At 39.6% G+C, this 17,022-nt stretch overlaps 1 long non-coding RNA gene across 1 annotated transcript in view; it reads right to left on the reverse strand.

Moving 5' to 3' along the window:
• LOC128118161 (uncharacterized) overlaps window positions 1–13,370 on the reverse strand; it is a 134,023-nt gene extending 120,653 nt beyond the window's left edge. Inside the window, exon 1 of the long non-coding RNA XR_008221031.1 lies at window positions 13,145–13,370. This is a non-coding gene — a long non-coding RNA (uncharacterized LOC128118161). The remainder of the gene's footprint in view (window positions 1–13,144) is intronic.
• Between the last annotated feature and the right edge of the window lie 3,652 nt (window positions 13,371–17,022).

The raw sequence follows: 17,022 nt of genomic DNA on the forward strand, positions 1-17,022 counted from the left end.
ATAGTTTTTCTATTCTATCCCATGAAGCTTAGTGGCTAACTTGAAATCTTTTAACCGATTGAGAATTATTATAAGTAGGTACTGTGAAAGCAAATCTTTCTCTGTCTTTTTCTTGTAAGGGTATTGAAAAGAAACAGTCTTTTAAATCAATAACTATGAGAGGCCATCCTTTTGGTAACAGAGTAGGCAAAGGAATTCCAAATTGTAGAGAGCCCATTGGCTGAATTACTTTGTTAATTGCTCTAAGGTCTGTTACCATTCTCCATTTACCAGATTTCTTTTTAATAACAAATACAGGAGAATTCCAAGGGCTGGTTGATTTTTCAATATGCTGAGCATTTAACTGTTCTTCTACCAGCTCTTTAAGGCCTGGAGTTTCTCTGTTGTTAAAGGCCATTGCTGAACCCATACAGGCTTGTCTGTTGACCATTTTAAAGGTAGAGCTGTTGGTGTTTTTGGAAGATTATCAGTTGTGCCCTGTTCTTGTATGACATGGATGGCTGGTGATCACTCATTAGAATAATATCTTCTAATATTTCTCTCAGAAACATGTACTAGTTTATGATTTGTTTCTGAAATTGGAGGGATGTTAATCTGAGTATTCCATTGTTGCAACAAGTCTCAACCCCACAGGATCATAGCTATGTTAGCCATATATGGTTTTAATTTTCCTTTCTGTCCTTCTGGACCTATACATTCGAGCCATCTTGCACTTTGTTTCACTCGAGATAATGTCCCAATTCCTAAGAGCTGAATGTTTACCTCCTGAAGAGGCCAAGTTGGATGCCAAAATTCTGGTGCAATTATGGTAATGTCTGCACCTGTGTCTACCAGACCAGACAACAAAACACCATTTATTTTTATTGTTAATTTTGGTCTTTGTTCATTCATAGAAGTTTGCCAAAAAATTTTCTTTATGTTTTTTCCTGAATTTCCTATTCTCTCTGTTTCATCATCCAGACCAACATGATTTATTCCAATAGGCATTTGGTTATTTAGTTGCTTTGAGTAGGGGTTTCCTCTACAACTGCAGGAAAGGTTTGAACTGGATTTACTGTGGGGGCCTGCCTGAGGCCCCTCTGGGAGTTTCCCGAAACCCAAGGCAAAGGATTACCCTGTCTGTCCCTTGTTGATCTACATTTGTTGGTCCAGTGTTTTCCCTTACCACACCTTCTGCATACTCCAGAAGGAAGGGGCATTCTGTTGCCAGTGTTCCTTGAAGAAACATTATTTCTAGGAATGACCTGTTTTCAGTCCCTTTTCAAATGTCCTTGCTTTCCACATCCAAAACATCTAACATTTCTCAAGCCTTTTGAAATTGCTTCTCCTACCCACATAGCATCATGGTCATGAGCCTCAACATTAACCGTGTCTCTAATCCAATCTTCCAAAGGTGCAGATCTTGCCTTTAATGGCCTGATTATTCTTTTGCATGCTGCATTTGCGTTCTCAAAGGCCAAAGATTCAATTATTATCTGACTAGCCTCTAAATTCGGGACCATCCTCTGTACTGCTGAAGTCAATCTTTGTAAGAAATCTGTGAAAGATTCTTTTGGGCCCTGTATAACCTTTGTAAATGACTCAGTTTTTTTTTCCTGGTTCCTCAACTCTGTCCCATGCATTCAAGGCTGCTGTTCGACATAGAATTAGGGTTTGGATATCATATAAACATTGTGTTTGTACTGCAGCCTATTGGCCTTCTCCAAAAAGCTGATCCTGGCAGACTTGTATTCCGTTATCCCTCCATTGTTTTTCTATATTTTTAGCCTCATTATTGAACCACATTTTCCACTGGAGATTTTGTCTGGGTTCAAGAACAGCCTGTGCCAAATCCCGCCAGTCCTTTGGTAGAATCCTATTGCAAGTTGACCAGGTGTTTAACATTTGCTTTACATATGGGGAATGTATGCCATAAGATGCTATTGCCTCCTTAAATCTTCATAAGTCTAACATTTCAATTGGAATCCAAGTATTTTGTTCATTCTCTTCACCAGGTAGCTGTTGTAAGATGTGAAGATGCCGGTAAGCCACGAGCCATGTGGCAAGGTATAGATTTATAGAAATGGATTAATTTAAGCTGTAAGAACAGTTAGCAAGAAGCCTGGTACGGCCATACAGTTTGTAACCAATATAAGTCTCTGTGTTTACTTGTCGGGTCTGAGCGGCTGTGGGACTGGCCAGTGAGAGAGATATGCCCTGACTGTGGGCCAGGCAGGAAAACTCTAGCTACAAAGCTTTGCTTTTGATCAAGAGTTTGGTCTCGTCTTCTTTTGTACTTACTCCACTAGAAATATGTTTAAGTCTTCTAAGACTCCATCACTATTTCTATGAGGCTAAATGCTCACATTTTAATTCTAGCCCAGATACATCTCTAAATTCCAACATCATATATCCATCTGTCTATTAAACACATCCTATTACACATGTAACTGAATTTGCCTAACAAAGAGAAAAGAGAGTTCCTACTTGTCTTCTTCAAGTCTTGTTCACCAGCACTTTAGTGAAATTTAAGGTAATGCCAACCATCCAGGCTCACACACAGAGCCTTACAGTCACTCTGGACTCCCCTCCTACTGCCACACCACAGAGCTGATTTGCAAACACAAAGGCTCTGTTATCGTTGTTATTCTTTTTTGTTCAACCTATAAGGAGCAAAATAAAACACCATGGCAAACATTGGTCAAGATTAAAGTTAAAATGAATGTTATAAAGCCTGATGGAGACTGCACAATTAAAAAATAATCACACACTAGTTACAAACATTAGGAGTGAACTTCAAACAATGACTCTGTCAAAATACTGGACTAGTAAACACAATTGACAGATTCCTTGTGAAAAAAACTCCCTAAAATAAACAAGAAATTGAGAACTATCAAACAGTAAAAACTGAACAATCATCTATAATTGCCTTCACTAGTGAATCTTTTCAAACAACAATTGCTTCATGTTCTTAAAAATCTTCTATAAGGTTAATATGGCATTGAAGCCTAAGCTAATATCTTGATTTTCAAAACTACAATTTATCAAATGATTTCTTTCTATTTAGTAAGAATGTTGTGGTCCAAGCCAAAGTCGGCGGGACAATAAGTATGAAGTCACAAAGATGGAAAGCCAGAGATAAACATGCCACCATCACTCAAAGACAGCATGACTGTGCATATAAACAAACTTATAGAAATAATGCGATTCACAGTGACACTTGATAAAAGGTCAATATAAAACTGCTTTTATGTATCAACAAAAATATGAAGTAAATTTTATAAAGACACTTTTTATAACAGTTTTTAAAACATCAATATCTAGGAAAAAGTAATGAATAACATACAAACCTTACACAATAAAAAAGTATAAAATTTTGAAAAATTAAGGATAAAATGAATAAATTCAGGAATATATCCATCCCACTCATAAACTTACTCACCCAATGTTGTAGTTTTTTTTTAAATTTATCTTCAAGTTAAATTTAATTTCAATCAAAATGCAAGCAATTTTTGTGTGGAAATTATTGATTATAAAACCAGAAGCACAAAGAACAAAGCACAGTTTAGAATAATCTTATGAAGAAGAAAACAGTTGAATGACTTAAATTTTTATAAAAGTATTCAGTGTAATTATAAAAAATGTAACTCAGTACTAAAGTATTTGTGTTAATGTTATTAATAGCTGGACTAATGACCGGAATACAGGGTATAGGTCAAACTCAAATACGTTGTTGTCTGATTTCACACAGGGGCTATGAAACAAATAAACATTGTCAATAAAAGGTATTAAATGTAGGAGAAAAGAAGAGCCATCGCTGGCCCTATTCTACGTCACCAGCACATCCTTCAGCAGATTTCCCCTGCATCTTTGCATCAGTCCATAAACAAATATACAATTACAAGCAAAGTACGAAGCAAATTCTAACAATAAAACTGCGAATATTAGAAGAAAAGAGAGGATAACGCTCTTTTACCTTGATGTAGCCTAGACTTCTGAAAAGTGACATTAAAACAATGATTAGATTCTTGAGATCACAGCATTAAGAGTAAAATAGAGGTACAGTGTAAGAGAAGCTTTCAGCAAATAGATGCAACAAAAGACTCTGTATTAGGTTTCTCTGGCTGTCACAGCAAATTGTCAAGCGCCAGTTTCAGCAACATGAATTTATTATCTTACAGGTATGGAGGAGAGACATTATCCTGACATATTCTCTGACTAAAACCGTGTCAGCAAGGTGTTTTCTGCTGGACTCTTAGAAAGGATCATTTCCTTGCACAGTCAATTGCTGACAAAATTCAGCTGCTTCCACCTGTAGGACTGAGGTCACCATTTCACAGTGCGCTGCTGGCTGAGATCAAGTGCCAGCTTCTGAAGCTGACAGAGCACTTGGCTCATGGCCTTCTTTTTCCAACTTCAAAGGCAGTGATAGTGGCTCATGCCTGCACCACCGTATTCCTCTGATCCTCTCTTCCACTTTCTTTTTGAAAGATTCATAATTAAATTGAGCCCACCTGGATAACTCACAATAATCTCTTCAACTAAAAGTCAACTTAATCACATCTGCAGGGCCCTTTCTATCAGATAAGTGAATTTATTCATGGGAATAAGGCGTACAAATGTGGACATGGGTCGACCTGCAAATCTTCATCTAGGACACTGATATAATTTCTACAGTTCAACATGGTTTATAAAAACAACACATTCTGCTCTACATGATTTTCTTTTCTTTTTCAATAGTAATAGCTTCTAACAAGCTATATATTTTACTTATTGAGAGTTCTTATAAACTCACTGCAAACTGCTCTATGGCCTTAGGGAACCTGCAGCCCAAGGACCATGTGGTTTACATGTACTGAGTAAAATTTATCAACCAAACAAATGGGACCTGGGGGTACGTGCCTATTAGCCCAACTTCTTAGGTTGAAGGCAGAGAATCTGAGGACCTACAGAGGAAGTTCAAGGCCAACATGAAGACAAAGAAGTGTCTGGCTTTTTAGCTCAGGGGTGCTTAGTATGTTCATGGCCCTCAGTTTAGTCTCCTGTGCCAAATGACTGACACACAGGGACACATCCACACACAGGAACACACACACAGGCCACAGGCACACACACACACACACACACACACACACACACGTGTGCACGAGCACACACACGCGCACACACACACACACACACACACACACACACACACACACACACACACACACATAGCACGAATTGCTAAATAGTCTTTTAATGAAAATCCTAGGACCAGATATTGGGGTAAATGCTGAAAGATCAGAGAGACAAAGGAACAAGCCACTGCCACGTCTTACCTCTAGAACTCCTCACCCTAAAAGAGCCTCTAGTTCCTGTCTCCTCAGGCCTTTTATGCTTTTCTCCACCTAGCCATATCACTTCCTGTATCAACCTCTCTAGTGCTGCGATTAAAGGTTTGTGTGATTCCCAAGCAAAGACACGATATCTTAAGTGCTGGCATTAAAGGTGTGTGCCACCACTGCCTGACTCTGTTTCTCTCCTAGACTGAGTCAATCTCATGTAGTCCAGGGTGGTTTGGAACTCACAGAGATCTAGACAGATCTCTGCCTCCAGAGTGCTAGAATTAAAGGTGTGTGCCACCACTGCCTGATATTTATGTTTAATCTAGTGGCTTGTTCTGTTCTCTGATCTTCAGGCAAATTTTATTAGGGTACACAATATATCACCACACACACATAGGAATACATACACACACAAGCACACATGCACAAGAACACACACAGGTACATGCACAGGCACAGGCATGAGACACACACAGGCATAAGTAGGAACACATACAACACACAAAAACAAACAATACACACACAGAAACACACACTAGACCCACCAACCACACAGAGAAAGAGAGGAAGGAGAGAGAGAGGAAGGGACACAGAGACAGAGAAAGCACAAACAGCTTAGTATGAGATGTTTCTCTGATGCTTAGTAGAGCTCACAGAGACAAACTGTAGGGTTTACTTCAAATGCACTCAATATCTAGGTATTTACCAGAGGAAACAGGTTAGAATTCTCAAATGGGCAGGTTTTTTTTTTTCATAACAAACTACTTGCTCAAAAATATTTGCCTACAAGAAAATAAAAATTTGCTTTGGCTCACTGGAGAAAACAGTTAACATAAAAAGTCTGATTTGTTTCATCAGAAAAATTTACTTATAGGCTTGTCCTTTAAAATTCCATTTTGGAACTTCCAATGTGTTCTTACTGTATCCTAACAGATGAGAGTGTTTATGTGGACTGTTTGTATAACCATATGGGTTTTACTAAATACTGGCATTCCTTCTGGGAGTCTGTAATTTTCTTCGTGCCAGGCACCGATGAAGATCTACCAGGAAAAGTCCAGGAGTTTGATTTTCTAATAAACTTCCATAATAGACAAAATGACCTATGTACTATCAGAATCTGATTTCAAGCTGCAAGCACAGCTGGGTGACTCCATGAAGTGAAGACCTTTGCTTGGGACTTTACCCCATATATCCATCTCTTTGAAGACTTTATTTGGTTTTGGTTTTGGTATAATAAATCTTAGTCATTCAGTACATCTGTACATTAAACCTCCCTGAGATAGAGGAGAGCAACACTTTCTAAGAGTGTGAGGCTGAGGGATGTTTATAAGAAAAAACTTGAAGAAACATGACTTCTTTGTTGTGAATGCTCCTTGATGTATGTATGCTTGTTCATGTCTTTTTTTTTCTTTGATCCTTTGAAACATTGAAGTTCTTAGTAGCCAGATGCTAGACTCCTTGATGGTCAGCTTTCAGAGACTACTCTTGTGCTCTGCAGCCTTGAATGGGGACTGTCAACTCAGCAGCCCCTGCTTTGGTGACCAGGTGGATTTTCATCTTGGCAGACTGGTTGGTTTGAGCACTTCACAGAGGAAAACCCACTCCAGCTGTGAAGATCGCTGTGACAATGACTGTGGCTGCAGTCCATGCTTTTGCTCTTGTATATGTTTCCCCAGACAACTGGTACCAGCTCCTGGACACTCCATGTTGCCCAAGACAAACCTCAGTAGCTGTGAGGTGACCCTTCCTGCAGTTGTCCTGATGGTCCTGTCCATCCTATAGCTGTTCTCACTTGGGCAAAAACAGAAGCACATTTCACACTGAGTCAGCAAAACACCCTGTGACTGACAGAAAAGAGACTGTTTGAGGACACTGATGGTTGGCGGAAGCTGTATCTGCCACACCAGTTTTCTAGCTACATGCAGTCAGCCTGTTTCTCAGTCTTCAGAGCAGTCCAAGGGGCTTCCCTTCTTTGACATACTCTGTGTTGCAGTATTAGATCCCAGCAAAAGCTTCTCCCAAGTGTTTTTTACTGCCTATGTATGGTATTTATGTTGGTTGAGTTACTGAGCTGGTGTTCTGAGAAGCAGCACCAGAAAGAGGCTGGGAAGTCACTGCTGAGCACAGGGCTTTGCATGGCAGCTAGGTGACAGCTGAGGAAGTGAGAGAGCAGCTCAGAGCAGACACTATGAAAACTAAGAAGAACATGGAGTCTTGAGAAGGGCAAGTGGCAGAAATCCAAGGCCATAAAAAGCCAGAGGCTGCTCAAAGCCTCAACTGTAGAAGGTAAGAGAGACGAGACTGTGAAGAGCTGAGCAATGGGTAGAATTCTGAAGAGTCACTAGCCACTGAGACTCAAGGCCAAAAGCAATCAGCCTCTGAGTTGAGCAGCCTGACATCTCTGATTTGAAAGCCTGGATCCATACACCCCTGATTCTCAGGCTCTAGCACCATAATCTATTAGTTTAAAAGCCTAGAGGCTTCTGCATCCAAGAGCACAGAACCTCCACAGAACACAGGAAGCTGCTCCTTGACTCTTCCTAATTTCCACCCAAAGACAGGAAAAGAGCCCTTAGTTGTTTCTAACATTCCCAGCAGACCACCAAATCTGAGGGTGGCTGTGGGGATTCAGGACATGCTAAAGAAATCATCTAAAATGCATTCCAAACTCTTGCCATTTTGAAGAGCGTCTCAAGGGAAAATATGTACAGGTTGCAATGGAGTGAATAATGCATGGGTTCATTCAATAGAGAGAAATTGTAACAACGAAGACAGTAGACACAGGAGAGGAGTGCCTAAATATAAGAGCTTTATATGTGCTTCATAGTAAGAAATAGACAATAATTGAACTACTTCTGGTCACTTCTGATCATCTTCAATAGTGTCCACAGAGATGAGAAATACATCAGAAGGTGATGTGGGTTTACAAATCTGAGGCAAATAGAATGTCACTTCCCAGTCATTGAAAGCCAACAACCATACAATGGCTGACTAACCTTGCAGGGGTGGGATTTAGGTTTTTGTATTGTTTTGTTTTGTTGGGTTTTTTTGGAGGGGGGCAGGGGGCACCAGCACATTTGAATGCTTTTAATTTGTTGAAAATTTCATACATGTATCCAATGAAATATGATCATATACACCCCTCATTTTCCCCTCCAACTCCCATCAATCACCCCTATACTTCCCTCTCCATCATGTCCTTTTCATTTTAAAAATAACTCAGTAATTCAAGTGGGTGTGGAGCCATCTGCTAGTGCATGGGTGACCTACCAGTAGCCACATCCTCACAAAAGGATGTCTTCCTCCCCAAGCAGCTCTGAACTTCCAGTACTTCCTTAGTAAGTGGTGGGACCTAAAGAGTCCCTCTCCTTCTGTGCTGGTATTTTTACCTGGTTTGATCTTGTGTAGGTCACCACATCTGCTGTGAGTTCATGAGTACAATATCCATAACAAGAGAAGCCTGAAATCATATTCTTAAGTAACATATGTCCATGTTTAAATCTTGGCAGCAAATCAAAATAATTTTCCAAGCAGACAAAAAAAAAAAACTTGTTTGTTGTGGTTTGGATGAAAATGGCCTCCATAGGTTTATAGGGAGTGGCACTATTTAGAGGTGTGGCCTTTTTGGAGGAGGTGTGGCCTTGTTAGAGTAGGTGTGGCCTTGTTGGAGGAAGTGTGTCACTGAGGGGAGGGTTTTGAGGTTTTGAGGATTTTCAAGTGCTCAAGCCCAGGCCTGCTGTCTCTCTTTTTCTGCTGCCTGCCAGTCCAGATGTAGAAATCTCAGTTCTTTCTCTAGTACCATGCTTCCTGCCATGATGATGATGGACTAAACATCTGAACTGTAAGGTAGCCTCAAGCAAATGCTTTTCTTTTATGAGAGTTGCTGTGGTTATGGTGTCTCTTCACAGCAATAGAACACTGACTAAGACACCATCTTATGGGGTCCACAAGTTCACATTCTTTCATGTTTGGCTTTGAAAATTCATGAATCTGTGTATTCTATTCATATTATAAGATTTCAACCCCCACAAAAAATATAAACCAAATTTCAACTAAAATGTTCCACAAAGATCTGGGATCATTACACAATATAATCTCAGCAGTGATTTACTTTCAGGTAATACAATTAGGAATGAGTTGATATCCTTAGAGTGGTTGGAAGAAATTAACAGACCAGAATCTGCTCTCATCCCGTGAAAAGGCAACCATTGCTCTCACGGAGATAGATGCAAACAATAAGTTCTGCGTTTCCTTGGCTCAGGACACAAGTATGCAGGTGGTGAGGCGCTTAGCAAAAAATTACTAGTCAGTCCTTAGTGGGGCAATCCACCCTCATCTAGTGTAGCCATTTCTGAAGTTGTCATTTGACCACAGCAGGCTTGGGGACATGCACTGTATCCCTGTGAGTGGTCAGGTATCTTAACAACAGATTCCATACAACCATTCGCCTGCCTTGGCTCCTCTCACAATACGGTTCTGAGGGACCAGTTTGCTTTCCAGATTATTTCAAGAAAGATACGCACCTGTGCAAAGGTTCGGTGTTTTTCAGTAGGTGCTCTCTAAAAGTTTGAATCCTCTAAACTGGACTGTCTGCCCAAGCCTGATCTCATAGTCCTGTTCATTGTGAATGTAATGTGATTCTAAATTGATCATTTGTTTTCTTGTCCAGAAAAAGCTGAATAGGAGGAAGAAAAGCAGCTTAATCAGAAGGAAAAATGCTCCTGTCATTATCTCAAATGCTCATGTTGATGATAACTATGCTGGGCACTTCATTTCATTCTCCCTTCTTACTTGCAAGGTCATATTCCAATAACAAACTTCTCCTTACTAAAAATAAACCATTTGTCTTTCAGAAATTAACTAAATGTGGCACAGATCTATGTGAGGCCTGGTTTCTTACAGCATGAAATTTCCAAGCTAATTTCTTTCCAATTTCTAGAGACAGCTAAAGTGCCAAAATGACATAAAATAGGGCACAGGTACAGGCACACACGTGCTTGTGCGTGTGTGTGTGTGTGTGTGTGTGTGTGTGTGTGCGCGCCTGTGTGTGTGTGCGCGTGTGTGTGTGTATGTGTGTGTATATAGTACATGCATGCACACACACACTATATATATATATATATATATATATATATATATATATATATATATATATTCTGCATGCATGCACAACATACATACTTAACAACAGACAAACATCTGAACAAGAAAAACGCCTTCTTACAATGTGTGCTGCAAATGTAATTTTATTTCCCTGACATTATACCATTTCTTTTAGAAGTACATAACACCTTTTTCTGATTTTTATAGGATTAAGAACAATGTTTTAGAAAATGAACATGCATTTTGACTATTATTGTTCAATAAAAACATGGTTCTACATTAGCATTTTTTTCTGAAAAAGCTATCAATTCTTCCATGATAACGGTTAGGGACTGAGCTTGGTGCTGTTGAGTGATCTGCAGAGGCCATGGTTGATTTCAGTGTACGCATGTCCCTAGTGTTCACTGAAGAAAAACCTTGCACATAGTCTGCCATGATCTTAGTGCTGCTCACAGTGGAGTGGAAGCTACTACTGAAGTCACACTTTTCCACCTCACAGATTCATTATCTTTACAGTAGAGAGACTTTCCTAAATTCAAGTTGTTACATGTTAAATTGTTACCTGAATAATGTAATAATGACATTTTACTAATAATATAAAATACTCCAATAAGACAATTCTATTTTACTAACACAAATAAGACACAACAGTATTCATTTTCATGGCGCAAGCACTTGCTGTATAATGGGTTTTCTGTGCCTTTTGGTGTAGCACTTGAAGGGTTCTGTTTGGTCTATGCCACATGGGAATGTCCCACCAGAGCCAGTTTAAGTCTTAGAAGGAATGCATACTTACTCTGAACTACAAGAAATTCCAGATTGTGGGGAAAATAACTAAACTAAATACAACAGACCCAAGTTCTGGTTCTGGTTCAGCTTCCAGCACTGAGGTTCAGGGATGCTCACATCTACTTGCCTGAAAAAGTTCAGCCCAGTAAATATTAAATATACATTCAAGTTCCTCTTCCAAGTATGTGTGAAAAATAAGAATCTGTGTAAAACAGCAATAGTTTACAGTGGGGCTTTTCTGTGGGGACCGTGGGTATCACCTTGACCTTCAGCTGAGAGGAGTGCAGTGGAGATTTATAATGTGCAGTGAAATTCCCAAGTTTCCCCCGAAACCCAAAGGGCCACTTTGTTTACTGAAGGATTCACAGCATGCAGCTTGGTAGTAGGGCCTGACTCTCAAGCACAGGGGCATCTGGGTGAAGCTCCTTATCCCAGCCTGACTCTTTCAGCAGAGGGACATCTGGGTGAAGCTCCTTATCCCAGCCTTATTCTTATGGCTGAGGGATATCTGGGTGAAGCTCCTTATCCCAGCCTGACTCTTTCAGCAGAGGGGCAGGAAAGACCAGGGACCTTCTGCTGAAACTCCACCTGTGAACTTGGCAATTTGATTCAGAGACTGTGTAAATAAGGACCCTGTAAAGCCTGTACTTGTCTGTCTATTGGACCCCAATATTTGACTGCACATTTTCTCCCGCTGCACCAATTGCTTGTAAAGAAAAAAAATATGTCTATTGATCCTGGTGTTTCCTTTCAAACATGTTTACAATAACTGATACACAGATTGAAGGTCTTCTCAGTATCAGCTGAAGATGCTCATATCATCAAAACCAGGTTTCACAATTCCTATCTCTAAATTTAAGGGTTGCATGTGAAGTTCTACAGTCAAATTATGCTCTACCCTTCTTTGATTCACTATGCACCAACTTCCTTTTTTAACTCCTCAAAGTTGTAAACACATAGATTTCTTTTACATTTTCTTTGGTACCTGTACACTGAGGCTCTTGCAGAGGACTTATTATATACTTCTCAGCAACCAAATGGTGGTACACAACCACCTGTGACTCCAGTTCCAGAAGATACAGCACCCTCTTCTGTTCTCCTCAGACACCAAGCACACTTGTGGTGCACATACATACTAGCAAAACATTTAATACACATAAAAATATAAAAATAGAATAATAATAGTGATAGTGGGGTTGGAGAGATATAATGTTCTTGCAGAGGATCCAAGTTTGTTTCCAGTATCCATATCACATAGTTCATAATCACCTATAATGCTAATTCCTGTAGCTGGAGTTTTCCTGTGTCTACTCAGCTCCTGCTGCCACTCAGACCCAAGTAAACACACAGAAACTTATATTACTTATAAACTGTATGGCCATGACAAGCTTTTTGCTATCTAGTTCTTTTATCTTAAATGAACCCATTTCTATTAATCTATAAGTTGCCACATGGCTTGTGGCTTACTGGTACTTTTACACCTTGCTTCATCTGTGTCTGGTTGGTGACTCCTGACTCTGCCTTCCTGTTCCCAGAATTCTCCTCTCTGCTTATCCTGCCTAGACTATACTTCCTGCCTGGCTACTGGCCAATCAGTGTTTTATTTGTTAACCAAATCAGAGCAACACATTCACAGCATACAAAGCGATATCCACAGCACTTCCCCTTTTCTTTTCTTTTTTTTTTTTACAAAAAGGAAGATTTTAACTTTAACATAGTAAAATTACATATGACAAAACAATTATCAAGCAAGAATTACAGTTAAATATGTAGCTATTTATAATATCTAGTCTATTTGTATTTGGCAAAATTAAAGAAGCTATCCTATCTATCCTACATTTGTGAGTCTAAGGTTTCATATCTAACTTATCTTTTATTATAACTAAGGAAATTATAACTATCTAGTCTTCAACTACATCAAAGACCCCAGAAGGATATAATAGTACCTGAGAAATGGGAGAAGGATGCAAGCAACTTTCAGAAATCTTGGGAGAGTAGACAGATAGCTGGCAGCCTGGACAGTCATCCAAAGTTCCTCTGTAAAGCTGGGGCATCTGTCTTCAGTCCACAGGCTTAGAGTCTCTAAATCACTTCTTTCTGTGTCCTGTAGAATGTCTGGCAGTTTCCAGGCACTCTGATAGGATATTCTGGTCTCCTTGGGCACTGCACTAACACACACTAACACAAACATCATAATTAAAACTAGAAGTAAAAAATGTTTAAATAACATTGATAGACACATTTATGTGATATATTTACATAGCATACCTAGCATATTGGTAGAGAAATATTAAACTCCAAAATCCTGATTATATTAAATATTTCACTAATTACTTACTGGGAAATGCTTGCTACAGAATGTAATAAAGACATGAGAATTTGAGGGCTTAATAAAAACAGTCAACAAAGATTGAACTTGCCTCAGATTAAGAACAAGGAGCCAAGAGAAACAGCTGAGAGAAAACAGCCTACACAAGGAATATAAAAATAAAAGGCAATCTGTGAAGATTCACTTAAGAAGGCTGATCAGTTTCATTGGGAATTTCTGCTTGCAGCATTCTGGAAATGGCATGCCCTCCCCACGCTAGACTCTTGATCCACTTAAGTGGGAAATGTCCATTCTATGAGATCCCCTAGACTAGGTGGGTGCATAGCAAAAAAGCTTGCCAGTAAATCTTGCTATGGAACTAGTTGAGTCTTCTAGGATGCTATTAATGAGAATTATTATCTCCTCTTAGGAAAGGGAGCAGCTCAGAGGTTATAGGCAACTTCCACAAGTACATAAAGAACAAAGAAAGCCATGAATGAAAGAGACAATCCCAGGTGTTAGCATTCTGTTTCCCATTGCTGCCTGCTTTCTTCTTTAGAATACTTTAACAGAGACTCCTCTTTTCCTGTGGTGTACCTGACAAACACACTCAGTGGTGCATGAGCATCTGAGGGGAGATGGTCCCTTCACCACAGGCCTCTACCTTTACACATGCTTACTTACATACATGGCAGGGACCACCAGATTTTCAGAGTTCTGTTTGCCTGTGATATTTAACTGTGTCTTAAACGCTATTTTAAACAAGAAGAATTTGATGTTATTTCTGGTTTGATATTTTGCCTTTAGAAATAATTTTTCTGCTTTTTAAGTGACTCATGTGTTACCAGAATTTTGATGTTGAGTCTCTGAATATCAGCTTGGATACAGGAAAGCCTGGAGCAGGATTGAGCAAAATAAAGATAAGACTCAGCTGCCTAATGCTTAACCACAAATTATAGTATATCTTTTTTTTAAGCTGACTGCAGTTTTAAAGATTTATTTATTTATTTATTTATTTATTTATTTATTTATTTATTTATTTATTTATTTATTTATTTATTATGCATACAGTGTTCTGCCTACACACCAGAAAAGGGCACCAGATCTCATTATAGATGGTTGTGAGCCACCATGTGGTTGCTGGGAATTGAACTCAGAACCTCTGGAAGGGCAGCCCATGCTCTTAACCTCTGAGCCCATCTCTCCAGCCCCATCCTTTTTATTGATATAATCATAATCTTATAATTATGATGAGGGTAGAGAAGGAAGACAGAGGGGGCATACTCTAAAATATTAAAATTGAGACTAATTTACTGGACTATTCCTTCCTGCTTATTTAAGAGCTCAAACGTTGTGTAGATTATGATCTTTCAATTCACTTACAACCCTTGACGAGATCTGTATACCAATCAGCACTCCATACAACTACTGAGCAAAAAGAAAAAAGAAAAAACAATTCACCACTGGGCCATGCCTTGGAAAGAGTCTCAGAGGCTCGGGCACTAGAGATAAACGCAGAGGGGGTCCTCCTACCTGTGCTAATCAAGCCTTTGATGGCTTGCCTGTGCCCGGTCCACTGATGAGAGCACATTTTTCCACTTCATTCCTGCCAATTATTTCTCAGAACCTGGACACGTCAACATTATTCTCCGCCCTGCTTCACCTGGGATGCCTCAATATGCTCGATGCCTCCAATATGCTCAATGCTTCCATTACTTCCTGAACGTGCCCTACATTTACCCAGCACTCTCCCCCAGATGTGATCTGCATCCTTGGCCATCTCCTTTCTAGTTTCAAGCCAAAGCTTGAAGTAATATCTTGATTGCACTGACTTTTTGGTTTTCATTCCTGCCCTGTACTCAGCAAATCTCAGCCCTCAGCTCAGCCCCTTTCCTACCAGCGTATTATGGACTGGTGCCATGCTGAAGATATTTCAAACCCATGTGTAAGTTTGCTTCACACACCAAATCGTGTTTCTGCTTAAAAATCCCTCTGATATACACAGTTTAACTGTTGGGAACGATACTGCAGAAGGTGTCAGTACAAGGAATACATTAATGTCCCCTCTAGACTCTGATTTCAGTTCTTTTGTATAAATACCTATCAAGTAAGAGTTCTGAGTCATATCATAGTCCTATTTTAACTTTCTTGAGGGACCTTAAGGCTGTTTTCCACAATGCCTGCACCACTTTAACCCTACCAATCATATCCAAGTGTTCTCATTCACTCTCAGAGTTTAGTAGAAGGGTAAATCGTTCTAAACAAAACATAGTAAAATAAATTCCTCTGAAGTCAACCTCTAATTCCCCTCCGTCTCCACTAGTGGAACCCCCACCAGCAGTGGGTGTGTTAAAGGATTTTCTAGAACAGTATCACAGTCTGGCATTTCCTGTCACTGTACTGACCCTCTTTGCCTTCATGAGAGGGTTTTATAAAGCTCACGCTTAGAAGGCAGTTTTCTGCCAGAATGAATGGTCCTTTCTCTCAAACTGGTGTTTAAGACCTATGAAGCCAAGGGAAATGGTCTGTGCGTTTCGGATGCGTCCCTCCCTGCCTTCCTTTTCTTCTGGATCAATGCAATGCTGTTAGGCTGCCGCACACTCACCTCCACCTCTCCTTCACTTGGTCATCTCCGTGTGCAATGGCACTGGCAAACTTCCCAGGTGGCTGTGCTGTTTCCCGACAACATTCCCACACTCATGCAATGTGAAGCAGGGGACATATGAGTGGGAATGGGGCTGGAATGAGTCAGAGGCCCACGAGCCAGACCTCTCAGAAAGTCAGCTGAAGAGTCAGACTTTGATGAAGCCAACTTGTGAGTCACGAGCGTATCTGCGGTTTTCATTTGGGTCGTGAAATGTTCTGCCACAGGAATTAGAGCTCTTATCTAACTCAACTATTGATTTATAACCCTAAAGAACTTCTGAAGAAATAACACAGTTTAATATACTCCATAAGCTTATGTATTAGAAAAAAAGAGAAAAGTCAAAGAAAATACATCTGAGGAAGTATTGTATGATTTAGGAGTTGACTGGGTGTGTGTGCTCAAGGATCTAAGAACAGTCAGGTCATAAGCATATAGAAATGTCCCCTTTTAGGTAAGGAGAAAAATCTACTTAGAATGTTTGCTTAATAATACATGACAACGGGAAATATTTTTTCACTAATTGTCATTGAAAGGATACTTCTATTATTCTTCTTTGTTAAAAACTTTCAATTTTACCACATAAAACATCATGGCAAACTTGGAGGAGAATTTGACTGCATTAACCATTGCCTAGAAAAGGCCTCTAGCAATTTCAAAGAAAACGTTTGCTGTGTATGGGAGGGTTCAAGTTCAGTATGTGACTTCAGGTACAAGAAAAATAAAAAGCTTACTCTTGCAAAGTTTACCACCTTATCAAGAATGAAATAATGTTCATGTAGCCACAAAGGAAATCAGATTTTCATCACTTTCATTTTTCTTAACAGAAACTTGCAACTGTAAGCTTTTTCTGTACCTTTCTAGACTTGCAG

Source organism: Peromyscus californicus, unplaced genomic scaffold, assembly GCF_007827085.1.
Source record: "Peromyscus californicus insignis strain IS unplaced genomic scaffold, ASM782708v3 Scaffold_22__1_contigs__length_63687245, whole genome shotgun sequence".
Classification (NCBI taxonomy): Eukaryota; Metazoa; Chordata; class Mammalia; order Rodentia; family Cricetidae; genus Peromyscus; species Peromyscus californicus.